At 41.4% G+C, this 27,524-nt stretch overlaps 1 long non-coding RNA gene across 3 annotated transcripts in view; it reads left to right on the forward strand.

Moving 5' to 3' along the window:
* Nucleotides 1-27,524, forward strand: part of LOC106738300 (uncharacterized) — a 372,722-nt gene that overhangs the window by 49,778 nt on the left and 295,420 nt on the right. The window lies entirely within an intron of this gene.

Below are 27,524 nucleotides of genomic sequence, written 5' to 3' on the forward strand. Positions count from 1 at the left end.
TTATGTTGTTTCTCTTCCTATGTGGCTAGGGGGGTGTAACAGGGAACCCTAGCCCTGTTACCAAGAAACAGGGCAGTCTCTTTAAATCTAGAACCTTCTGGGCATGGCTGGCCAGTCAAGTAGTGGTTAAGGATCAAGCCCTGTCAGCTGGTCAGGTGACAGGAAGGGGAAGGCCAGAACCATATAAACAGCAAGTGGAGAAGGCCAGAGAGGGGGACTCCCAATGATTATGGTGCAGCTGCAGCAGCCTCTTTGGGAAGAATACATCACTCTGTGAGACAGAAGCATGATCACATTTAGTAAGTGGGCACCGTGCCTCTCTTATTTCTTTATTATTATTTTCATCATATGGCCATAGGAGCCTATAGTATACATTTGATGTTAAGAATGCCAGTGGTTTGTGGCTGAGGCTGTAGGGGTGGAGGAGACCTCATTAGCACCAAGGGGTGCTGTGATAGAGGGCTCAAGAAGCCCTACTGCACTAGGGGTGCCACACTAGGGCCACGAGCCCAAAGTTGCTTGAAGGGGAGATAGGAGCCTTGAAGCCAGGTCTTAGTGGGTGGACTTAGGCAAAAGGCCTTAACTACAGAAAGAAAGGGGGGTGAGGCCCTAACAGTCTGACGCCACAGGGGTGCACAATGTAGAAGGGCCAGTAGGTCTGTTGTCCCAGACAGCATGGAACGGAGGGCCTTGAGCCCAAGTGAGTTAGAGAGCTAGAGTCTCAGAGTCAAGCCCCGATTAGTGGGTTTTGACTGACAGGCCTAGCTAGAGAGAGAGGGGGTAAGCCCACAGCAGCTGAGACCCCAATATAAAAAGAAATTTATTAAACCATCTGTGAGGTACGGGACACATCACAGAGGAGGTAGGAGCATGTAGTTTTGCCCTTAAGGCAATACTTCATTATCCTACAGGTGGTGAGCCTGAAGCCTGTCTGGGAACCTGTGGGTCAGTCTCCCTCTTTCTTTAGAGCCAAGTAACATCAAGTCATGGCAGGTGAGTAAAGAGGGAGGGAAGCTCATCCCCAGAAAAGAAAAATCCAGCAAGTCTTGATAGGGGCACACTTACTGGCATATTAAAAAAAAAATGCAGCCAAAGATGACCCCCTATCACAGGGGTGCTTGGCACTTCCCTCTTTGCTTTCAGCTTGCTGGCCAGTGGAGCTGGCCTGAAGTAAGCCGGTACAGCTTACTTCTTCCTTGGACCAGTATTTCTCACAGTTCAACATTTGTTACCAGAACTCTTTTGCATACAATCTGTAAAGAGTATATACAGTTACAGACATGGTAGGAAAGGCTTAACTTTTTAGAATAAAGCTGTGAGACTGATTCTTTTACCTATAGACGTGTGGTTGCTTCACAAGCACAGATCAGTTTGACTGAGATCCTATTATGGATCCTTTTATTTCTGAATGAAGATACATACCTCCTGACATTTTCTCATAATAGATTCAATACTTGTCCAGCATCCCAAGGACCCAGTTGCAGACCAAGCTCCCACTATGGCTCAGTTTTTAATGTTTGTGTTTGTGCTCATGGGTGCATTTCAGTAGAAACAAATATATTCAGAACTCCAGTATTTTTCCCTGATCAAGCAGTGATACTAGTGTGTGTATACTAATGGCAAGCAAAGTGCAGAACTTTAGTGGACTAATCCCATTATAATGTCAGGGGGAATTATATCAGAGCAAGCTGAGGCCCTGTGACCATCAGACAGATTTAGAGAGTTTGATGGACAGCACTAACAATAAAAAGAAAGCTCACATATAATTAGCTGAGTAATTACTTTAGGTTAGACCTCTGCAAAAGTCATTGCCCCCTTGCAAATCAGCATTTGCCCAATCTTAACTTAAAGCATTTGGCACATGTAATTACTCTGTGTAAAGGACCCTACATGTGAAGAGCTGTGAGGCACACATATAAAGAAACTTTGGGTAATGGTTGGCTTGGCAAAGAGATTTTTTTGGATGGATAAAAATTCCCAAGGTCTCTGTTTATTTATATAGTTCTTGGAATAACCCTGGTTTCAAAAGGCTGCTGGCCAGCTGCTGAGACAGCGTTCCAGCTAATATATTCCCAGAGCAATCACCACACTTTGCTTTTCCCATCATGATATCCCCAAAGCTGTTTTTGGTTAGATCTCATGACTGGAATATAGGAAAGTTCACATTAAGTCAAAGCTCACAATGCCACAATGTTTCTTTTTTTAAACCAAGCCTCTTTTTTTAATGGAAACATGTCTACTTCCAGCTGTTTAACCCAGACTATTTCAATCTATGTATGAGGAAAAATATATTTGCAGTATAATATACAGCTGAAAGACCTATTACGAACAATAATATATATTAACAATAATAAATGAGTTGCTATGGTGCTAAAATGTGATCCTTGTAGTTACACGCCCTTTTACCATGGCATTGCCCTCAGCAACCAAACCCCTGGGGCAGAGAGCCAGGACAACAAACTACTTTTCTGTTTTCTTTAAAAAGAAAGAGTGAAAATCCTGAGAGTCTTCTGGGGAACGTATGGTTAGCACAAGAGACTCGAAGGACGATAATTCCCCTGCTTGGGTTAAATAAGGGGACCAAAGAATATTTTCCCTTGTTCTCTCCTTTCAACCCAGGGTCATTCTTGCACCTTCTCTAAAAGCATGACACCAGAACTGAATTAATAGCTTCCAAGTAAAACAAGATAATCAGCAAAATGATCCCTTTAGATAAAATTGGAGGAAGAAGAAAGCTCTTATTCACTCTGTGGGGCAGAATGTAAACACAGAAGTTATAACGCAAATTTTCTACTAATGGACATCTGAAAATCCCAGCTGCTTTGCCAGTGAATCACTGAAGATCCAGGTTGCCTGGGACAAAGTCAGTCTGTATCTGTTAACACGACATGTTCATAATCTTGGAACTGAGTGCTAATGTCCTACCTTGGTGACTACTCAACTCTGGCTCCCTTGTTTTGGCATTTGCTACTTGACCTGCCTGTTAGATCTCACCCTTCTCTGTTCCTGAACACAGGGCAAAGCACCTCTGTCTACTGGTTTATATTGCTCCTGGGTCTTGTACACTGTGCAGGCATTGCTGATGCCTTGAACTATCTCTTATTACCTGCTAAGTTCAACAGTAACCAAAAGATTCCGGAAGGGAAACACAACTTACAGTGGCTCAGAAATAATGGTCAGCAACATACCGTTGTTTGGAAGTGTATATCCTAAACCCCTGTGCCACTTGACCCACTATGACACCATCGTTTGACATACCTGTCACAAGAAAAAAAATGTGTTTTTTTTTCTTTTAGGCCCCACAATGTTGATCTCTACCCACAGTTAGTGTTTCTTACTCTGTTGTGAAATGAAGCAGATGGATGCTTACCTGCTGCCTTCTTCCTAGCCATCATATTACTAGTTATGTGTTTCAGAGGAATGCTCTAATAGGCATACTTATCAGAGTAAAGACCACATAGAGCAGAAGCTGATGGATTCTGACTGTTCACACATGGAAAGAAGAAAACTAACAACATAATAACTATCCTCCTTAGCCTGCCTGTATGTAGGCATTCAGAATTCATAGATTAAATATTAGTATAAGGACTGGGTATTTCTTGCATGTCACGTCAGTTTTGACCATTTGGGAAGCTAATCATAAGTGACTTCAGAGTCATTAACCTACCTGAGACAATAAAGGAAGCACTCAGAGCCAAACTCAACCTAGGTACAATTCCATTAACTTGTTCTGAATGTCCTCTGTTAGTCATTTAGGCCCAGATACAGTAATGAAGTTCATGCTGATAGGACCCTGTATCCATGTGGAGAGTCACTAATTTCAATAAAATTCCTCATGGGTGCACAGGCTCTCTGGCTGAAGTTCATTGCAGAATGGGCTCCTGGAAGTAACTATTGCTTACTACATGGGTACCTTAACTTTACATGAGAGTTTCCAGCCTTTTTAAATGTCATGACTTAAAATCAAATGAGTATTTTGTCCAATAGTGTTTTACAAAATATATTTCTAAATAGAAGCAAACAAACAAAGGAGCATTTCATATGGAGAAGGGACCTGCTTCCTGGTTATGATTATAGCTCATGCCTCAACATCACTTGCAACTATTTTTTGTCATCATCATCACGTCATGTGGTCCAGATTTTTTTCAAATTCTTTTCAAATATCCAACCCTTAAATCATCTTCATTACCTATAAAAGGTAAGAAAAGTGGTACATTTTGTTTCTCAAGATGAAAGAGAACACAAATGAAATATTTTTAAAGTTATTTGTCTAGTTATTTCTTTAATGCCTATGATCATCTTAATTTAAGGTTGAGTAATTTAGGCTGTTTACAGACATTTTTAAAAAATGCTGCTTTAATTTAAACTGGGCATGCTCCCATGCCAAGCTCAGCACATGCCCAGAAGGAGGGGACAGGGGTAACCCGGATCGCCCAATGTCTGTATAGATCAGGCTTTAGTGAGGCTTTGGTAATGCTTTTATCTAATGGCTGATTGTATCAGCCATTAGATAAAAGTGCCAAAAAGCTCTGCTGAAGCACCCGATCTATACGGATGATATGGAGCTAGGTAAAACTAACGTGCTGCGTCTTCCAGTAAAGTGTGTTTTTGTTTTTGTTTTTTAACATCTGTAATCACCCATAGAGTCCAAAAGATCCAATGATTATGACTATATTTAATTTATTAGCAATTGTTGAAGGTAATATTGCCAAAATAATTATGTTTAGAGGATGTTTAAAAATATAGCATCTTGCATCATAGCACAGTGACAAAAAACTTCATTTGCAATGTTTCAAAGTACCAGCGTACTTTTATTTTGCCTAGACTCTATTGGCTTCTTTAAAGAAAATCACACTGATGATAAACTCTCATGTAGCTGACTGTGCAGCAACTCAGGAGCAAAAGTACAGACTTAAGTAAATACCATTTCTTTCCTCTGTGTATCTCTAAAAATACTGTAATACACGTACCTGGCTTAAATGTTTCAGTATGAATAGCTGGGGTGGCGGGGAGGTTTGTTCAGACATAATATAGATAGATGTGATTATTCATTTAAAAGCTACTGGCTGAGCTACCTAAATAGCTAGGCTTGGTCAGTTCTATCTGGTTTCCACATGTGTTTCCTGTTTTTCTTCTCAGTTCTATACTGCTCAGGGACCTAGGGAATGTGAGTCCAGGATTTTCCTGAAAGGAAGGACTGCTTTGTTCATTACTGCCATGGGAATGTGTTAAATTTAAGCATGTGTAATACAGGTCTCAACTGGGTTTCTCCAATAGGCAGATTTCAGTTAATCTCATTTAAAATGCAAGTCCAGAGAGAAACCAATGCTTTTTGTGTGTGTGGTGGGGGAGCAGGGGGAGCAGGAAAGAAGGAGGGTAATACCTTATTTACTCAGATCTTTTTGCACAATTACTTGCAGTCTGCCAATAGCAGTTCAAATCACTTTGAAAACAATGAGTTTGAAGTATGTAACTAAAGTACCCACAAGTTTTTACCCATTGTAAACAATTTAGAATGTGTCACTTGAATTTTGATAATCAGCAAGAGATAATGTCTCTGCAACTTAAAACTTGGGAATGGATCAAAATGTATTCGTTTGATTTTGTTGTTGTGCTTTTATCCTCAAAGTACTGTATTAATTATAGGCAACTCTCTTTTGTTACCATAATCTACCACCAGCCATTAGAATTTGCTTATCAGGATCTAATTTCTTGAATATACAAGTAAGACCCCTGGCACATGTTCATTCAAAGGTGCCATGCCACACCTGCATGGCAGCAGGTGCGAACTTGAATTCAGGGTTCAGATTCCATTTGTGCCCTTTCTGAAGAGCCGAGTCACACGGCAGGGACCAGCAGGCTTGCTTGCCTCTCTGCACTGCTTCCCTGCCCCATGACCCAGCATGATAGGGATCAGAGATCCGTGCAGGGATCTCCTCACCTGCACAGAGGGCAGCAGGCCTCCCCCTCCCCCGGATGAGCCACCCACGGCCTCATCCTGTTCCTCTCTGGGGCCCTGCAGCCCCCGGCCCTGTAGCCCCGCTCGGCTGGGTAGTGCTGTGCAAAGCTTCCCTTGCAACCTGTTTGCAACAGATTTGGCTGAAATGACAGTGATCTGAAACATCAAAATGAATCACTGTCCTCTAAAACGGCCAAATCTGCAACTGAATTGAAACACTCATTTCAGACAGCCCTATTGGTTGCAGCCAAAGCGGGGGATTTTGACTGGAGTGTGCCAATGCTCCTGCTGGGCCTAAAGCCAGAGGTTCCTGGTTAGAGCATCTTACCCCCCCTATTTGGGATCAGGAAGGAATTTTACCCCATGGTCAGATTGGTACATACTGTGGGGGGTTTTCTCCTCGTTTGTACTGGAGGCTGTGGCCCTCTACCCGTGATCTCTTGAGCATATATTAACAACATTTCATAGAACCAGGACATTGAGTGCCACGATTCCCTGGCTTTACCTGTGCCAGGTTAGGGTATTGTGTCAGGGTTGCTGGTAGTCGTATGTAGAGTTTAGATTATGGAGTCTATAGGATAGTTTGGATAGGGATGATCCTGCCTCAGGCAGGGGGTTGTACTACATGACCTCTGGAGGTCACTTCCAGCTCTACTTCTCTATGAGTGTCTATCCATGTGCTTTGGGGTGGGAGGTGCATTAATTAGAGAGGCTTTGAGAGCCATTTTAATTAAAGTGCCTGCAGCGTCGCATGTATTTAGGGTCCTGCGCTTCAAAATGATGACGGGGATACCTTAACTAAAGTTTGTTCACCATTTTGAAAATTGGGGATGCTGAATACAACTGACGCGGAGGCTGATGGAACACACTAATTAACATACTTCAGCAGACTCACAGCAGTCTTGATTAATCGAGTCAGTTCTGATGCGTGCTAATTAGCAGGCATCAGAGCAGAGTTTCGTCACATGTATAGATACCCTATGATTCTATTATTCCATGTGGTATGTAGCAACCACAATGCTAATATGAGAGGCATATTCAAGAGTAGCTATTAATGATACAATATGCATAATGCATTTTATTTAATAAATAAATGACACTTTTATATAATGCAGGGTGGAAATCATATAAATAAATGTGGCTTATAATTTGATGGTAATTTATATTATACCTGAGTCTTTTGCACTCAATGTGTTATTTCATAGATACTATTCATACAAAGGTATAGGTTAACGGATTCTAAATTACTAATGTTATTTATCTGTTTCCCACTTAGCTTCTCATAGGAGTAAAGCCATTTACTTCAACAATTTTACTGAGTTAATTTAGATGCAAGTGTGTGTCATTAATTCCACAAAAGGAGTTAGTCATCCAATTGATAATTTATGTGCTTATGTCTAACAGATAATAACTGAAATTCTCAAATAGCCTGTCAGCTGCTTTCTAGTACTTTACGAGCACTTGTGGTGTTCTGGTGAGGTGTTTGACAACTGGAAAAGGGCCAATGTGGTTCCCATTTTCAAAAAAGGGAGGAAAGAGGACCCAGGAAACTATAGGCCCGTTAGTCTTACCTCGGTCCTGGGGAAGCTCTTTGAGAAAATTATCCAGTAGCACATCTGTGAGGGGCCAGCAGGGGAGTTTATGCTTAAGGGCAATAAACACAGGTTCATTAGAGGCAGGTCCTGTCAGACCAACCTGGTGGCCTTCTACGACCAGGTCACAAAAGCCTTGGATGCAGGTGTCGCAGTGGACATAGTCTTCCTGGACTTTAGGAAGGCCTTCGACACTGTCTCTCACCCCATCCTCATTAAAAAATGAGGCATCTGTGGTATTGATGCCTACACAGTCAGATGGGTCGCAAATTGGCTGGAGGGCCACACCCAGAGAGTGGTGGTGGATGGGTCATTTTTGACCTGGAGAGATGTGGGCAGTGGGGTTCCCCAGGGCTCAGTTCTCAGGCCTGCACTGTTCATTATCTTCATCGGTGATTTGGACAAGCGGGTGAAAAGCACCTTGTTCAAGTTCACAGATGACACTAAGATGTGGGGAGAAGTGGGCACACTAGAAGAGAGGGACTGGCTACAACTAGATTTCAACAGGTTACAGAGATGGGTGGGTGAGAATAGGATGGGTTTCAATACGGACAAGTGCAAGGTGTTGCACCTAGGGAGGAACAGCCAGCAGAATACCTACAGGCTGGGGAACTCCCTTCTCGTCAGCACAGAGGCAGAAAAGAATCTTGGAATCACTACTGATTCCAAGATGAACATTGACACAAAACTATGGGGAGAAGTGAACACGCCGGAGGGCAGGGAACAGCTACAAGCAGACCTGGACAGTTTGGACAAGTGGGCAGAAAACAACAGAATGCAGTTCAACAAGGAGAAATGCAAAGTGCTGCACCTAGGGAGGAAAAATGTCCAGCACACCTACAGCCTAGGGAATGACCTGCTGGGTGGCACAGAGGTGGAAAGGGATCTTGGAGTCCTAGTGGACTCCAAGATGAACATGAGTCGGCAGTGTGACGAAGCCATCAGAAAAGCCAATGGCACTTTATCATGCATTAGCAGATGCATGACAAATAGATCCAAAGAGGTGATACTTCCCCTCTATCGGGCGCTGGTCAGACTGCAGTTGGAGTACTGCGTGCAATTCTGGGCACCGCACTTCAAGAGGGATGCGGATAACCTGGAGAGGGTCCAGAGAAGGGCCACTCGTATGGTTAAGGGCTTGCAGACCAAGCCCTACGAGGAGAAACTAGAGAACCTGGACCTTTTCAGCCTCCGCAAGAGAAGGTTGAGAGGCGACCTTGTGGCTGCCTATAAGTACATCATGGGGGCACAGAAGGGAATTGGTGAGGTTTTATTCACCAAGGCGCCCCCGGGGGTTACAAGAAATAATGGCCACAAGCTAGCAGAGAGCAGATTTAGACTAGACATTAGGAAAAACTTCTTCACAGTTAGAGTGGCCAAGGTCTGGAATGGGCTCCCAAGGGAGGTGGTGCTCTCCCCTACCCTGGGGGTCTTCAAGAGGAGGTTGAATATGCATCTAGCTGGGGTCATCTAGACCCAGCACTCTTTCCTGCCTATGCAGGGGGTCGGACTCGATGATCTATTGAGGTCCCTTCCGACCCTAACATCTATGAATCTATGGACCGCCAATGTGGGGACGTGGTCAGGAAGGCTAACCACCTTGTCATGCATCCATAGATGCATCATGAGCAGGTCCAAGGAAGTGGTCCTCCCCCTCTATGTGACATTGGTCTGGCCACATTTGGAGTACTGCATCCAGTTCTGGGCACCGCACTTCAAGAGGAATGTGGCCAGCATCGAGAGGGTCCAGAGGAGAGCTACTCGCATGATTAGGGGGCAGCAGGGCAGGCCCTGCGAGGAGAGGCTACAGGACCTGAACCTGTTCAGCCTCCAAAAAAGAAGGCTGAGAGGGGATCTGGTGGCTGCCTGTAAACTTGCCAAGGGGGACCAGCAGGCAATGGGAGAGTCCCTATTCCCCCTAGCACTTCTGGGAGTAACAAAGAACAATGGCCATAAATTGACTGAGAGTAGATTGAGGCTAGATACTAGGAGGCACTACTTCACTGTCAGGGCAGCTAGGAGCTGGAACCAACTTCCAAGGGAAGTGGTGCTTGCCCCTACCCTGGGGATCTTCAAAAGGAGGCTAGACAGCCACATAACTGGGGTCATTTGACCCCAGCATCCTTTCCTGCCCATGGCAGGGGGTCAGACTAGATGATCTGCTTAGGTCCCTTCCGACCCTACCACCTATGAAACTAGTACCACAGGGATATAAATTCTGACAGTCCCTACATTTCTGCTGGTGACGTCCCTTAGGCACTTAAGTTTCTGCCCATGAGCATTTGTTCATCCATCTAAGTCCTGATGGTACTAAACTGTTTGGTAACCTCACTCTTGCCCCAGGTCTGCTCAGATTCTCAAAAAGAAGTCTGCCCTCTATCCATAATCTATGGGCCCTGACATTAGATGTTCTTAGGGCAAGCCCTACATGATTTGGTCTTGCACAAAAGACAACCAACAGGTTGGCTACAATATAATAGTGTCTGGTCATACCCAGTAATTAGATTACATGTCTTGGAGATATAAGACCCTTGTAGTTCAGAGCAGGAACTTGAACCAGATCTCCCATAAACCAAGAGAAAATATTAAACCATGGGCTACTGTTGGGGCTGGTCTTCTTTGCATAAACAATGAAATATTCATTAGGTCAGAGAATGCAAAAATTTGAGTTTGTCCTTGTAACAAGTGTCATGTGTAGCTACTATGTCAGGTTCAAGTTTCTTCTCCAATAATTATTTAATTATTTATAAAAAGTGAAACCATTTCAACAGAAGAGATTAATAGAGGGCCGTGCCAGGTTACGCAATAGCCTGGTGGTTTGGATTTGTTCATGGGACAACTGTGTTCATATTCTTGGTTTGAATTGGCGAGGATGGCAGCTTGAAAACATTTTCTAGATGAATGCCCTTATCACTTGCCTATGGGGTATTGCAGAGAGATGAGGTCTTTCTGGGTTTTTTTGAGAAATGGCTGACCTGTGCCTAAACACAGGAAAGAGTTCACAACTAAGTTCCCTGACTACCTTTTGTCTTGGAGTTAAACCTCTAACTGCTACTCATCCGGCTAGCTTAGGTGTCTGCCTCTCAGTGTGCTGGCTTCTGTGAATCCCAGTCTTAGATTGCATTGTATAGGGAGCTTGGATATAAGGGACGGTGGGGGAATTACTAAAATTACATGGAGAAGCACAGTCTTTGGTTTCTTTCCAGGAAGGTTTTGTGAAAGAAGGAGTTAAGGGAACTTACTACAAATAGTTACAAGGTTGAGGTTTGGGATTCTACTGGGTGGTAGGGAACTAAAAGATACCGGTAGGTGTTGTAAACTAGAGAGTGGCAATTTCAGGGCCCTTTTGTATAACTAGTCCTTTCTATTTATCATATTCTTTCAAAAATTTACTAACAAGCAGTTGAAGTAGCATTCCAATTATGGTATTCCCGGTCTACTCGCCACAGTTTGCTTTTCCCATTATGTCTAAAGCTGTTTTTGTTACATCTCAGAGTTTGAATATACTGTAAATTAGCTGGAAAAGGATTAAATTGAAGCAGTGGGATCCCATCAGTATGGTACTATTTCTTGTAGTAGTTTGTTTTATTCCATGGCTTGATAGGAATCTTAGCTTTATCATGCAATCACTGTTCTTCAGAGACAGACTCAAAACAAAGAGAGATTCCAAATAAAATGAGTAATACCATAATTATTCACATACCACATGCTCCTGGGTAAAACACACACATTGTTTTGGGAAGGTAGGATAAAGACATCCCCTTCTCCCTCAGGTCTTCCCTGCCATGGCATCAGGTCAACCAGAGCTGAACCTTGCCACATGGAGCAAAGGCACAAGTACATTGTCAATGTGTCTTCCCACTCCAGTTGCTGCTCAGGAACACAGATACCATCAATTCAGAAGTGGCTATGAGAGGCTTAAACCTGTGGTTGTTAGCCTTGCAACAGGGGAAAGGGGAGTGACTTTGATGACAGGACTCTGCCCCCACGTCATGTAGCTGGCAGGTTCATCTCTGGCTGCCATTCCAGCATCCTTCTGTCTCCATTCCAGCCTGGAAATCAGTTTCCTCGCTTAAGACACATACCCCATTTTGGATGGCTAATTTTTCAGAGAAAGGTGTGTGAATAAATGAGGTAATTCCCTCCTTGCATCAGGCAAAAATACATCTGCACCTATCATTGAGGTCTGCCCATAATTCAATGAGTTCCATGTTTTTCTTATTGGTGTGGTAAGCCCACTGAATAGGATGGCTGTTGAAATCTCCAATGATAGCCCAAGTTTTATGATCAAGATTTTTGGGGGGGTGGGACTTGGAAAATTGAATCTTTTGTACAGTGACTAAAGCACAGATATGATGGAAATGCTGGTAATGTCTGTTATCAGGGTTCAAAGTTTTTGTTATTAGTCATAGAACAAGGAGATCAGATGTGACAAAAATCAAGCTGACATATTTCTCATTATGGGGTTTCAATAGGCAGGTTCATCCCTGATACCTGGGGGTGGATAATGTTTATCTGCATAAATACAGAACTTGACAGATGTAAGCAGAACGGTTTGGCAAAGATTTCTTGTTTTGGAGGTTAGAAGCCCTTTAGCATTGTCAGTGCCACTCCTAAAGATTACACTGATGACTCACCTGGTCTTGGGTATGACTGTAAACTGCATCCAACTGGATGGCCTGGTGGAAGTGTGTTGGGGCTCCTCAGGATAGCTCCTAGAAAATACTACAATGTTGCAATCTCCACATTAAGGCCAGTATAGGGTGCCTCAAAACCCTAGCCCTCACTGTTTTGTGGATACTCTTTGGTTGAAGAAAGGCTAAGGGACATCACACTAACATAAACGCATACTCACTGAGATATTAGGCAGTTGGCAGCAGTTATCTGTTGCTCTCTGGCAGAAGCTACAACCATTGAGGCATTGAATGTTTGAATTTGGTCTGGCCTTTGAATTCTGTCTCAATGGTATAAAGGTGGGGATGTGGTAGATCTTGGGAAGTTTCCATTCCTCCATACTCTTGCCTAGGCTTACTCATCAAACGTGTTGGTATGATGGTCATAGGACTCTGTACAAGTGATTCATCAAGCATCCCTGTACACCATGATCCAAACAATCAATGGTTGCCTACTTTGATGACTTGCCTGACTTGGTTATGATAATAAGTAGGTAAAAGGATTTGCAGACTTATCTACACATCTGACTGGGACTGAACTGTACAGCTGTACAGCTTAATTGAATATCTTGTGTATGAATTCAGTCACCTCCTGATTCACACATTTTCTGGCCTTGTGAGCCCATTGAGAATATGAGCACCCTGCTGCAAACTCTACTTCATTGTTTTAAATCACTTTAAAATCATCCTTCGGAAAAGGTTCTGGATCCACCCTCAAGCTCTTTGCTTTGATGATTCGCTGAGCCCCCTTATCAAATCCCAAACCTTCTTCAACCATGCCAAGTCATCACTGAGGCCCAACAGTTGAATTTTAGCCTGGACATAAAAAGGTCCAGTCAGAGAGATAGGTTTTGTTTACTCTTCCCAATAGCTTACCTAGTCTCACCATTGAGGTGATGCTGCCTTTTGACCTCGCTCCTCTGCTCCCATCCCTTAGAAGACAACCCAAGAAGAAGCTACTACCTCTTTTTCTGTTAGTCCAGACAAAGAAGAATGCATTCTCAGGCCACTACTACGGCTCTTTGCATTATGTAGGTGACTTACAGAGGGGGAAATAAAGTTGGGGTGATGACATAATTTGTACAAGGCCCTGATATTATCCTGTTTTTCAAAAAGTGATTTATAAACTTGAAAGTGTTTTGCTTGCTTGCTTGTTTGTTTGTTTTTCAGTTGACTGTAGAACATATTTCCCCATGCGGTGGTTTTCCAAGGCTTAAGGCAAGCTGAAAGGCCCATGCAATCAGTTGGCTAAAATTATTCTTCAATATGTCAAGTAGCTGGTTTGGAATTTCCAATGTTCTTAAAAAGAAAATATTTCAAAGGAGTTGTTTTTTTTACTAAGCTGCAACCTTGGGATAATAACAGTTCCCTAAAGATCCTCTGTTACTGTGGAGCTAAATCATCCCTTGCCACAGTAAATCGCACAGAAAGGAGAAATTTACTTGGGACACTTGGCACAGCTTACTTCAGGCTACACAGAAGGCTTTAACTAACTACGAGGAATGGTCAAACATTTCTTACTTCAGCAGAGAGTGAGAAATGACATTGATTATAATAACAAATGAGCAAGAAGGTGGAGACAACTGAGGAAATAACAGATTTAGGAAACCAGTGCTTTTTGCTTCCACTTTTATGCACAAATAAGAGGACATGGTGCTGTCTAAGACAAGGGTCATATTGCTTAGTGCAGTTAGGGAGGAGTTAAATATTTTACAGATAAGAATGGAAGCAGTAATGGAAAGATTAGATGCTGGTGAGGTAGGAAAAGAGCTGAATCCAAATAACATAAATCATTGGGATTTGAAGGAAATTAGCTCTGATTTCCAGGCTATTCTCCAATGACACGTCAGGTTCCTGAGAACAGCAGAGAGAGAAACATTACTATGTTATTCAGAAAGGAGTCATGAAATACCGTAACCAATTACAAAATACATCTCTGAATACCCATGGTGCAGAAAGTATTAAGAGTAATACTTGGCCAGACCTAGACTTTTGCCAACTTATAGTGAGAAGAGAGTGTGAACTTGTATTGATTCTGAATCAGCAAGCTAGATTAGAGGAGAAAAGCAGGGTTGGTGAGAGGTGGGAAGAGAAAACCATCTTACCCGAGACCAGCCCTTCTGTTGCTATGTCTTTCTCTTCACTCACCTGCTGCCACTGAAATGTACAAGATCTTTTTCATAGGTTGCAGTGGGACCAGAATTTCTCCCTTCATGATACTCTTACTCACAATGACTATAACATGACTCTATATTTAATTTATTATTGATTTAGTGGGATGGCAAAAAGCCTTTCAGAGCCTGGAAGGGTTCCCCTCCAACCTCAGTCTGCTGACAGTATGAATTGTTATAGCCCCAAATTATACAGGATTAGCATTACAGATCTATTTGAAGCAGCTTCTGCTTTGAGCTCAGGAGACCTCAGTTCAAGTCTGGCCTGAATGGGCTTTAGTTATAAAGGCTCAGCTGTGATTTGAATCTCCATGTGCCCCAGATGTCTATGAAAAACTCTTTGAGCTAAAGAAATGTACAACCCACTGTTAGGTGTATATTACAGTTTCTCTCTCTGCCAATCTGCGAAGGGCTTGAGTTGGTCCACTTCATGCTGTCAGCTCTGCAGGTCCCTAATTTAATCTCTATATGTCGGCTAACAATCTAGCTGTTACCCTTCTCTGTCATGTTAGTGTCAGAACTTGGCACAATGTTGAGCTAATAATTTTACACGTGTAGTGTGTGAGATGAATACAAAAATTGTGTGTGTGGGGGGGGCAAATTACTAAAATTACATGGAGAAGCACAGTCTTTGGTTTCTTTCCAGGAAGGTTTTGTGAAAGAAGGAGTTAAGGGAACTTACTACAAATAGTTAAAACACATAAACTGAACCTCACAACTTTTAGAGCTGATGAATTTATAGTGCTTTAAAAAAATGGGACCATGATAGCCATTAGTCACTATTTGTGGTTATTACTACAAGTAAGCCTAGTTTAGCTGACATAATTCTTAGAGCTCCTTAGTAGTTTAATGTGGTTGGATTCCCTTGACACTGTTCTGAGAGCTATATCATTTCAGTTCCTAATCAAGTATCTATTCATTTGTCCACAAACATTCACCATTGTTATAAAGTTTTTGCTAAAGAAAAGGAAAAATAAGTTGCTTTCTGTTGAACAACCTTAATAATGCCCAGTTCTGAATTTTAAAATGAAGTGGCAATACCGGAAAGATCCTGTGGGAGCTGGCCTCTTGATTGAGTCCCCATGGCAAAAAAGGTTGGTTTCCATCAACTACTAAACTTTGGGGTCTATCTTGATTTTAAATAACTTTAAACTCAGGGCAGTTTTGAAGGACTAAATTTTCTCCCCATTCTGCAGAACAAGGTAGGGGCAACCTTTTTTTGCTTCCATTCTTATCTGTAAAATATTTGACTCCTCCAGAACAAGGTGTGAGAAAGGGAAGTCCCCTGTCCCTATGAGACTATTTTCAGAAAATGTTGAAATCAATCTCTTTACCCAGCAGAATTTTGTGCCAATTCACAACTTCATTCTTTGAGAAAAGGGGGCTCTAAATTTAATGATTAGCCAGGTTTTGCCAGTAATCTCTTGCCAATATAAGCCCCAATGGGCTGCATAATAAAATGCAAAGAGAAAAATATGAATATTGCAATCTAAAATGTTATGACTCATGCTGTATTTTTTAAATTCTTCTTAATTTGTGCAATACTGCCAAATCTTGCATATTTTTTCTTTGCTTTAGTTTTTTAGTTTCTCAAGGGATATCATTGTTAAGGAGTCACCCTGCTTGGTAGCCTGACAAATGAAGCAGCTATTTGGGATTTAGAAGATCATGTTCTAGTTCTGGTTTTGGTACTATGTGATGTTGCAGGTCACTTCACTTTGTGCTTCCATTTCCCCATCTTCAAAATGGGATGTACTATATATGTATATATATTATAAATATCCAGCTGCCTTTACCTAGCAGAAACTTACAGAGAAAACCCTATACTGGTTTTCTGATTTTTCTAAAATTAGTGCCTTACCAAATATGTCACTACCCTGCACATGGGCCACCTCATTAAAAAATGTGAATCCTAGTCTATTTCTGTTACATCTTCCTTCAGCTCTTTGCTTTAAAATATTTTCAGCTGACTGGTTTCTTTCTTTTGATTTTTTTTTAAATGGCACACCAGTTTTTACATCTCTGTATATAGCTTATGTTTGCCTCCTGGGAGTTGATGGCAGTTTATGAATGTTCTCCCCCTGTCTCCGCCTTCAGAAAATCAGGTAATTTTTAGGGTTTGGAATTGTTTTGCTTTAATTTTTAGATATGGTGTCCAACAAGAGAGAGAGAGTTGAAGGACCATCTGTGATGGAGCAGATTAGTCACTGGCTTTTAAACTTCACCTTTACTGGAGAAAATAATGAATCTGGAAAGAGTCTTGGACATAAAATTGTTAAAATATGGGTTGCATAGTTGAATTGGTTATTGTTGGAAGAAAATCTGTTCTCTGCTTTCTGATTTACACTGGAAAGCAGAGAAAAAGAAGGCAGACAAGTGATTTAAGGCAGCTGACTGGTTTTTTTGTAAATCAGTGATTTTGCATGTGTTCATTAGAATATCAATGTTCTTTTCAGGATTTTCTTTTCAAAATGTATTTTTTCTTTTATTGGAAGCAGGGTTGAATGATGGACAGGAAACATGATGAGAACGTACAAAAAGTTAAACACTTGAAAAGGACTTCAAAAGGGCATCTTCATATATGGCAAAGCTCATGTGGCAAAGGATGGGCAGATCATAGAAAGAATGGGAGTCAGATTGCACTGCTTGCAATAAAATGAAGATCAGCACATGACATCAAGGACCATCAATGAAAAAACTTTATTTGTCTGGGTCCATATAGTGGTGTGTGTAGGTATATAGTACAGGGTCATAATAACAAGCCCAAATTATAACAGCTCCCCTACCCGCAACACTTTTAAGAATCCCAACCAGTTTTTCATATTATGATGAAGCAAGGTGATTAACCCTATTATAGCAAGCATTGTATGTGAACATTTGTCCTAGGCTAGGTACAGACATTCAAAAAGCCTGAGGTAGAATTGATATAAATTATGTGTTTTTTTGTAAGTAGCGAAGTGTAGATCAGTAGTGAACAGAACACACATTCACCCTTTGTCAGGGTTGGGGGGGTGCAAACCTTAAACCGGTTTCTGCCATTTTTAAACCAGTCTGTGTGCTGAACTTCTGTTTTGTTATGGATATAGACTGATTTTGTGTGCCAAACTTGTGTTCTGATATGGGTATAGACTGATTTCGAATCATTGATACTGGTAAAAGTCTATACCTGGCCCTCATCTCATGGGGGTTCATTATAATGAGGTTGTACTATAAACGCACACAAACATTCCTATATCTATTCACGCACACTTCTGTGTGTGTGTGTGTGTGTGTGTGTGTGTGTGTGTGTGTGTGTGTGTGTGTGTGTATACAGGGATAGATCCAGGACTGGTGGTGTACCCTTCAACTTAGTAGCACGTGTGCAGTGAACTTTCTGCTGCTGACAGCTTTTGTCTTGACTACCAATCACACTCCCCATGACAGTGAGCTCTCTGCCACACTCCCCATTTCAGAATCTTAGATCTATTCCCATATGTTTATTTCTCTGATATGCCCTGGATGTGTCATGAGTGTACCCTGGAGATGCACTCCCAGAGTGCTTCCACACCTTGTGCCCCAAACCCATTTCTGCTGTGTACTTCTTGACCCCTGAGAACCAGCTGACGTGCACAGGGGCCAACTCCTTGGCTTGTGGTACCTGAGCCTTATTTGTATTATGCAGGCCTTGCCAGCCCTTAGCAAGAGGCGATTTTGCCAATTAGAAAGATTACACTCGTGTCTGGTCATGCGCTCATAAAAGATGGATCCCCTTTCCATGGAATAGGGCGAGTCTAAATGATTCGAATACTCTGGAATCCTAAGCATCACTGACATGAAATGGTTTATTAAAAAGGTAATGCAAGGATTTACTGTACAAAAGACAAGCAAGCATAAAACATCAGTAACCATATGTTGAAATGAACAGCCAGAGATGTAAGTGTAAAGAAACAAAAGAAAACATCAGAACAATAACCTGTTCGTACCCTGTGTCTGAAATCGAAGCTTGCAGTTCCTAGCCAGCGTCATCAGGTGAAAATGAAGACCCTGCCTCGGACCCTTCAGAGCCTTCTGTATCCTCCTGTCAGCTTCTTTGCTTAGCCTGCTTACTCAGGCTAAGGCAGCGTTTCTCAACCAGTGGGTCGTGACCCAAAAGTGGGTTGCAAGAATATATGAAAGGGTCATGGACAAACTTTAAAAATGGATTCTCCTTTAAAAGAGAAAAATGTGGGAATCAGTGGCTTTTTCCTTGCAGGCCGGCACAGTTCCAGTCTGCAAGGGGATGCTTGGGGCCCTCCCTGCTACACACACCCACACTGTGGGGCTGGGGACGGATGCCAGCAGGTCGGGAGTGAGGAGCACTGGGTTGGGACTGGCAATCAATGTTTACAAATAGGTCCTGGTACAAAGAAGGTTGGAGACAACTGGGCTAAGGGCCTACAGCTTACTCTGTATCCAGGAAGACTGAAGACAAAGTCATGTCCTTGGGGCAAACTTATGTACAGTTGCTTATCTGACTGTTCACATATCTCACCCTTTCAATTCTAGGGGCCCATACTTTGCCAGTAACATCCTGTCTCCCATCCCTAAAGTTGCATGATTACCTTACTACAGACTTGTGTCCTTTTTAGATGGGTAGGTTTCCTAATCCAATATACTGTGTCTCTCCCCTGAGTAGCCAGGTGTCATTCTTTTAAAACCTAAATTCATCACTGCCTGGTCAGATTCTGGCCACCTCAGATCACCTCTGGTCCATATGGAGGACTGATAAACAACCCAAGCCAAATGTTGATTTGTAGCTGTTGTCTCTTCTGTGTGTGTGAACAGTTGAAGTCCCCTTATGTTAATCACTGTCTTATTAATACAAACTTGGCTATAATCTAAAGATATGTAAAATTATATAAAATACAATAATATATACAGATATGAAAATGGCAAAACTGAACACATCTTCCCACCAGCTGGAAATAGAGACTGCACACAACAGGATTTAATCAAATTCAGAAGAATATGTGTGTGCGCCACATGGTGAACCTCAAAGGGCGACTTAGTTTTGGGGTGAATCCGTGACAATTACATTACCATTGATTAAGGGTTACAAAAACAGAATGAGTCCACAAGTGACTAAGTTAACTAAGTAATTATAGCTAATAAAAATAAATTGGCAAAATAGAAAAGGAAGGAAATATAAAATGTCATTATTTTAATTAAAACCAGATTTTAAAAAATATTTGGTTGGGCCCAATCTGTCTCCCTTCTTGTTCGGACACCCAGTGGAGGGACTCAAAATCAACAGCCTTTTAAAAAAACAATCTGAATTTGCTATTTTTTTGCAAGAGAATTTCACTAGAATTCTGCCTATTTAGCAAAAACATGGATAAACTTGTACTGTTCAACTTTTTTTGCTTTATCAAAGCTGTTAGGATATCCTGTTGGGTTGAATCATATTCTGTTTTAGTCAGAATGAGCTTTTTGGAGAGCACCATTATTTCAGTTGATCTACATACTCCTTCCATGCCACAGTTGTGTAGGAGACTTTTGGGTTGCTACAGATGGGGTTGCTTTGTAGTTTTACAAAAATTTTATGGTAAATGATTTCCAGGACATTCCTTCCAGGTCAGCAGTTTGCCCTACAAAGTTTTTCAGAACTTGATTAAAACATTTTATTTCCCTTTGGCCTGAGGATAATGAATGGAAGAATGTCTTTGCTTATTATTTCTTTCCTTCAGAAAGTCTTCATATTCTACAGATGTGGACTTGAGGCCCTTTATAAGAGACCAGTTCACCTGTATTTGTTCTATAACTGAAAATTATTACCAAGTACTTGATATTTCAGTCAGCTGGGTTTAACCAATTGCTGATTTAATTAATTACAGCATGAATGTAATCAGCTTGTAGTAGGTCAGAAGTTCTTCCTGCCAGTGTATCAATAGCAATCATTTTGCCCATGTAATTAGGTAACAGTATTGGGAGAGTGGTCCTCTACATGTCACGTTTTAGTTGTTCTGCATGTCAAACAATATGGCACTCTCTCACTTTGAGATGATCACCGGCCACTGGATCTCTGGAATATTGGAGAATATTGGAGATCTCTGGAAATAGCACAAATTCAGACAACTTTGAATTTTATCTGCAGACTGAGTGAACACAAAATTGGATCTCACCAGTACTGAATATGCCAATACTTCTTTGGTGTTATTTAGTGCTTGCTAAAAATAAGAACTTCACTGGAAATTTGGATACTTCACAAAAATGTGCATTTTCACGCTTGCCACAATCCTGACTGCTGTATGTCAGATAAAAAACTTGAGCTTGCTTTGTAGTATCCTGATAAAAATACTGTATTTTCTAACATAGTGGGCTCCATTTGGCTGATAGTAGTACAGTTTCATATAAACTTTGTTACAGTCATTCACAAATACATATTACCACCTGGCTGTTTTTCTCTCAATATCCTCAATTCAAATCCTATTGTTAGTCTTACAACTATAAGTCCACAACTAATTCTTGCAAAATAGCTTTATCATTTATCCATGCACATGGATTAAATTTCTTCTTAGTTAACCATCACATTCATTTTAGAACTAAAAACAATCCTTTGAAGTAATATGCTAGCTATATTTCTCAAACTGGAAAACAAATGTATGAAGTTTTAGAACAGTTTCAGCAGACAAAGGAGAAAGTAAAGGACATTTCAGTGACAAAGTAGCCATCAACAATGCCAGGCTATTTTTATTGTAATTAAGAGGTCAACAGCATTATCCAGTTAAGCATCAGTTTGCTTATTGTGGGAACTTCTAAATGGTGACATAATAAATAATTCTTTGATCCATGATTGGTACTTTTTTTGATACGTTTTGAGCAAATGATCTTTCATATGGAAGTCTAGGATAAGAAGAGAAAGTAAAAAAGAGGATTCCATGAGACCTCTTGAATTTATACTGACATACTATAGGATAAAGCTATCGTGGTTGGTAAATTTTTTTCAATCAAAGCATGATTATCAGATGAGTCAGTCTGTGTTTTTTTTTGTTTATTGATCTAGGAATAGTTCGTGAAGATGTTATAATGGCTTTATGTAGGAAATCTAAATTTGTAAATCTTATGGTTGGCAATTTCATAGAATAAAATTTACTGGGCTGAGTGATACTGATACTTTCAATTACACATAGAACAAAGAGAGCCAGTAATGTTTTTGTTTTTCACATTGATTTCTAGGGCAGTATGTAGTAAAAAAAAATACATCGATTAAAGTATAAAGCCATTAACTTTGACTTGCGAAAGGACCTTTGTTGTGTATGATTAAATGTCTTTTTATTAGTTATAGTTCTGTAATTCATTTTTTCTTCCTAGAAAACACTTGGTGATAGTCTTTATTAGGTGTCATGCATGTTAGATTTCAGATCCAGAAACTGTAGCTTTCTTCCAACTAGAGGAAACAAGTAAAAACTTGTTTTTCTCTAACTAGACAAAAACAAAAAAGTAATAGTTATTATCTTTGAAAAAGATGAAGTGATATTTGAAATGCTGGCTGTACTCATTCTTCCTTTAATAAAATAGTTATGTAAGTTTATAAATTTGATTTACTTTGCCTGCTTTGGTTCTTATGGAATGTCTACAGTCTGTTACTCTTGGTTACTTGCTGCTACCATGAGGCATGTCACATGGCAATAGTTTTAGAACCACTAAATGTAAGTACTATATAACCACAGAAACATAAAACATGATTATTACTTTTCCCGTATTTCTATGTATTGTACAAAGTCTGTGTAATTACTATGCAAGGACCCTGATACACAGGAATTTTGGGTGGCTCCACACATTAACACCTGAACCTACTTTTAAGCACTCCTTATGTGGCTCAAAGTATGCCACTGTAGGGCAGGATTATCTCCCAGCTTGTGTTATATTAAGGTGTACCCACTGTAGGCTACATCTTAGTATAAACACCCCACCCACCCTCTTCCCTCATTGGCATGGATCAGGCCTACTGTCACTCCCTCCCTCCCTCAAGCCCCCCAGATCCCTGGCCCCACACCACTTACTTGGGGCTGCCAGCATTGTTTGTCCTGGGGGAGCAAACAGGGAAGGGTTAACGTGCCCGCCCAGCTGCTGCTGCTCTGTGGGTCAGCTCAGTCTGGAGAAGAGCAGCAGTCTGCCATTGGCAGGAACCAGGTAGGCAGGTTAACCTTGCCTGGTTCCCTGGACTAGACAGCATAGGCAGCCACAATCAAGCAGCGAAGGAGGGGGAGAGGTGCAGGGGGATGTCAGGCAGGAAGCCCTGAGGATGGGAGGGAGCCATAGGAGGCAGGAGAGAGGCTTGAAATTTGCAATGTTGGGGTGGAGGGGAGGATCCTTAACATTTCAGGCCTCCAGGCCCCTAATGGCCTGAAGTATGACTGCTCCAAACTCAATCTAGCACTAACATAGATCAACATTTATGTAACTCATAGTGTAACATGTAACAAGGTCCAAAGTAAGGAGTATAGATCATGGCTAGGGACAGAAGTTACGCATAAACCAGTTTAATTGATAAGGAACTGGTTTAAACATGTAACAGAACATAAGCGCAGCACATATAATAAACAGGGTTTGAAATGTCCGAAACTGGTTTAAGATAAACCTGGTTGAATGTAGTATCAAACTTGACTGATTTCGGTCAAACCAGCTTATGGAACTTCTGTCCCAGACCGCTTCCTGGTTTAAATTAAATCAGAGTCTCCCAGCATGCTTTTCAGCCCAGGGCTGAAAAGCTGAGCTGGTCTGTCTGCTTCAGACAGCAGGGCTGGCCCCGCCCCTCTCCTCCCTAGCCAGAGCTTCGGCTGGCTGAGAAGGAGGTGGAGACTGCAGGCACAGCAGTGTCTGACTAGCTTCCCCCTTGCCACTCACTGTTCAAGCAGGGTTCCCCTCCTCCCTCCCTCCCCTCTCCCACAGCACAGACCCCAGCCAGCATCTGGTCATTGTCATGCCATCCCCATGCTAGCTAATGGTGAGAGGTGTCTATGTGTGTGTCTCCAATTTCACTGGAACAAAGACAGACAGAACAGTGTCCAATTAGGGCTTTTTGGAGCTAATCAAAAGGTCAGGTCAGCCAGTAATATCCCTCCAGTCTTCCTTAAAAATGCTTTGCAAAAAGCTGCTTAAGAAGATCTTGAACTAATGATAGAAAGGCTTCGTTTTCTTGATGGGCTGATAAGCTTTGTGTTCTGATAAGCTCCCCGCTGACACGGGACAGAGAGAGGTGTGAGAAATGACCTGGTTTGCAATGAATGCAGTGCCTGTCAGTTTGCTGCAGACAGTATGAAGAAGCAGAGAGAGGAAGATTGAAAAGCTCAGTATCATCAACAGATGCATGCACTGCATACAGTCAGTTGTCCCTCCTCCTACCCCCCACATCCTTTGCTTCAGAGTGCTACCCAGGGGCCAGGGGCTGGGGTCTGGCAACATTCCCCGCCCCTTGAGCAGTGAATGGGGAAAAGCCTGGTGAGGGCTGCTTCTTCCTCCCCCTCCAGTCATACCCTGGCTGGGGACTGTGCAGGCCAAGGTGGGGGTTTAAATCCCTCCCTAATCATAGAGTCCTGCTGGGTCCTGGCCATGCCCCCCACCTTAGCTCAGCATTATGGAAGGGAAGGGAGGGCTCACTCTAGTGCCCCCTAGCTTCTAGCCTGAGCCACTGCAGGCATGTGTTTACATTTACTAAATCAAATGTGAATGTTTATCCACTTGCAAATCAGTTCCATCTCTGCAGGTTCAATTAACCTGCAAAGAGTGAATCAATTCAGGCTCAGACTTCTTGAATGTCTGTTCCTAGCTCATTCCAGTTAGAGCCTTGGTGGATTTAACTTAACTTACCTGTGTTTGTTTACTGATAGAGTTCCTTCATCTTGGGAGGATTAAGCCCAAGGTGTTTGACTTTAAAAACATTTACATGCAAGAAGTTAAAGTCCTATCATTGGAACATTTTAATTAATTTAACCACCAGTACATTAAGAATTCTTGGGGGGGTTTCAGTGTATTCATAAGAACTTAGTAAATGCTATTTACTGGGTCTGACTGTATGGCACTTACTATGTTCTTATGAATACATATGGCCCAGTATCCTGTGTCACACACTAGCAGAGGATGGACATTGACACGCAGGGTAAACAGCATGTCCAAAATGCTCCACCCCTGCTCTTTCCCACTGCAGCTTTCAGCATTCAGAGGTTTAAAAAGTTCTGATTCAGGGGCTGCACCCCTAACTACAATATTCAGCATTACTGATGAACCTTTCCTCCAAGAATTTCTCCAATCCCATTTTAAATTGAATTAATCTACTGGCCTCCACAACATCTTGTGGCAATGACTAATGCAAATTAATTATATGCTGCATGGAGAAAAAAAGCAAAAAAACTACTCTGTGCCAGTTTTAAGCCTACTACCATTAGTTCATCTTGTTTCCTCTAGTTCTAGTGTTGAGAGAAATCATAAATAATAAATTCTCTGTTTACTTTCTCTGCACTATTTAATATTTTGCAAACCTCTATCATGTCCCTGCTCAAGTAGCTGTTTTTGAAGCGGAAGTGTCTTAGCCTATTTAGTTTCTCCTCATATGGAAGTCCCTCTATATCCTATTCATGCTTCAGTTGCATTTACTTTTAATACTGGTTATGAAATGATTGATTATGGGGGCAGCCATTTTGGCAGGCATGCTACAAATAAGACCTGCACCCTCGCTTAATGCCACTCCAATCCTCTTCCTTTGCCTGATCGCCTTCTCTGACTTCTGCTTTCTGCCCTATCTCCTGCTGTGCTGCCTGTTCACTTCCTAATCTGTCGCATGCTACATAGAGAGAGGCAGTCCATGCCACCTGTGGCACTCTTGCTGTACTTTGGCCAAAACTGCCTCAGCTCTTAAGTGTTTTTCTCTATAAAGCTATGGTGCTGGATGATGGAAAATGGGTCATTCTTCTTTTCTTTTTTAAAAAAGTGAGATATATTCTTTCAACTCAGTGTTGTCAGAAAAGACAGGCATACAGCTCATTACAATCTTATTTCTGACGGTTCACCTGTCATTTTAATAGGCTTCTGTAGGGTAAAGAAAAAAAGATTTTTTTTTTCCTAGATGGTCCCGTCATTGTGACAGAAGTCAGAAAAAGAGCACTTAAATGTTTTATGCTAAAAGTTTTTAAAAGGTTTATCTCGACAGAAAGGAAAGAAACATCTGTGGCTGCAACACGAAGTATAAAAAGCTGAAAGCAAGTTCTTATATAAGCCCTGGGATGATCTATCTGCATTTGGTCTATTGTTGGATCTAGAAATCAGAAATAACACCGGCATTTAAATGTCACTACTCCAAAAAAAAAAAAAATGTTGGCAGCAAATTTTCTTAGGCATCCTGCCAATATTCTGATTTAGTGTTTATGGGAACATCTTGAAATTACTCCCAAATTAATGACTATATCTTCCATCACTCCAGTCTGATGTCTGAACATGAGGAGAAATAAACAATAGTTAATGATCTGGAAGCTGCTGGCAGATACTGTATTAGCTCTGGTTCTTATTTTCACTTACTAACAGCAAACCGTTTTGATCAGATGTTTATCTTCGAAAAACATACGCAATGGAAAATTGCACCTAAGATTGCTATCCATTTCACAGTCTCTTTCATTGGGACAGTTCCACACAAAAACAAATGATTTCATTTGCTTGCTTGTTCAGATTAAAGGATCCACTATAGAATAGCTGTTTTTTTCTCTTTTCTTCAGTAAAAGGCCTAAGGCACCTGAACATACTGTACTGTGGGTTTCCCTTGTGAACCCAGCAGGGATTTATGCGTGTGCCAAAGCTCTTTTTCCTGACTAACACCATAGGCCAGGATCAGCCATGATATTATGAAACATACTTCATTCCTTGCATGATACAGTCCAATGATGCATTGTCTTAAGACACTTCAGTTTTATGAACTTTTGGTTGACATGTCTTATATATTTATGATCTCAAAAGGTTTCTCTGACATCACAAACTGCAAAGACAGAATTCAAATTTTTTTTTTGCTTGGAAATCAGGGACAGAATTTATAGACCTGCACAATGTGTTCTATTATCTAGATGGAGGTGATAGTCATGTGATAAATAGCACAATCACATGACAAATAGATTTCTTACATTCGCACATCAACATCACCTTCCATTCATACTGCCCCTGAGACTAATTCTCTCCAGATCCTTCAGCAGCTTCAATGAGTCATGCATTTCTATATGTGGCTTTTATTTTTACTTTTTTAATTTTTTTTATCAACATGCAAAGAAATGTTTTCTCTTTCCTTGCTACTTACCCAGATGTGGATTTTTCCCCCAAAGATTTATCTCAGTTGATGTAAGGTATGGTTACTACTCAGTCCTGGTCCATTAACAGCATTTTCTATGTGGTAAAATGTTACAGCATTAAAATCTGATATCCCCATTTCCCTTTAGGACCAGACAAACCAGGGCACTTTTATGATATTGTGAGATGGAGAGCTGTTTAGCTTCCCAATGAACTGTACCACACACTTCCAGCTCTAGAAGAATAAGGACCTAAGATAATCCACATTAGCAAAATATGATTTTAGATGCATCCAGACTAATTTATATAATTTCTGGAGCCATTACCCCTTTTAGTTTTCTCTCCCGCTGATACATATAGTACATTTAGATGCCTGGAACTACGGTACTTGAGCCCAGTAGCATAACTCAGAGGGGCAAGTGGGGGACTAGTCTCAGGGGGGCTGCCTTTGTGAGCGGACACAGAAATAGCCACCATCGCAGCACTGGTTGACCATGCTAACATGATCACCACAGCAGCAGTTGGCTGTGGCCTGGGCATGGACCTGCCCTGCTATGCCTGTGTTGAAACCTGTAGCCATTGGTGATATGAATTATAGTTCCAATAATTAAAAACATACTATAAAATAATCCTTTCATAGTTTTATTGTTGTATGGGGCACATATATACATAAGTTCTAGAAGCATTTATTTTGGAGCAGCGTGTAAAACTGTGGCTTTGTGAAATGATATAATGTGAACATCCCATGGTCATATGGCTAAAAATATTTATGCCACATTATCAGCATCTCAACTTACGTAAGACTTAGATATATCTACCTCTAGCTTCGGTTCTTCTAAATTTCTGC

Source organism: Alligator mississippiensis, chromosome 1 (assembly GCF_030867095.1).
Source record: "Alligator mississippiensis isolate rAllMis1 chromosome 1, rAllMis1, whole genome shotgun sequence".
Classification (NCBI taxonomy): domain Eukaryota; kingdom Metazoa; phylum Chordata; order Crocodylia; family Alligatoridae; genus Alligator; species Alligator mississippiensis.